The following is a 426-nucleotide window of genomic DNA, read 5'->3' as shown; positions in this document are numbered from 1 at the left end:
CCCTCTCCCCCTCCCTTCCCCCCTTCTCTCTCTCTCTTCTCCCTTCCCTTTCTCTCCCCCTCCCCTCTTTCTTTTTCTTTCTTTCACTCTCTCTCTCTCTCTCTCTCTCTTCTTTTCCTTTTTTCTTTCTTCTCCTCTCTCTCTTTCTTTTCCCTTCTCTCTTTCTTTCTCCTCTTTTTTCCTTTTTATTCTCTCTTTTTTGCTCTCTTAGCCTTTTTCTCATTATATATCTCTCTTCTCTCTCTGCACATCTTTTCTCCATAACAAGAGAGAGAAAGAGAGAGAGAAAAAAAAGAGAAAAAAGAGGAGAGAAAGAGAGATAAAAAAAGAGAAAGAAAGAGGAGGAGAGAGAGGAAGAGAGAGGGAGAGAAAGTGAGAGAGACAGAGAGAAGGAGAGAGGGAGAGAGAGAGAGAGAAAGAGAGAAG

This window comes from Arachis duranensis, chromosome 7 (genome assembly GCF_000817695.3).
Source record: "Arachis duranensis cultivar V14167 chromosome 7, aradu.V14167.gnm2.J7QH, whole genome shotgun sequence".
Classification (NCBI taxonomy): Eukaryota; Viridiplantae; Streptophyta; class Magnoliopsida; order Fabales; family Fabaceae; genus Arachis; species Arachis duranensis.
The sequence above is the reverse complement of the archived record's forward strand: the minus strand, read 5'-3'. Positions refer to the sequence as shown.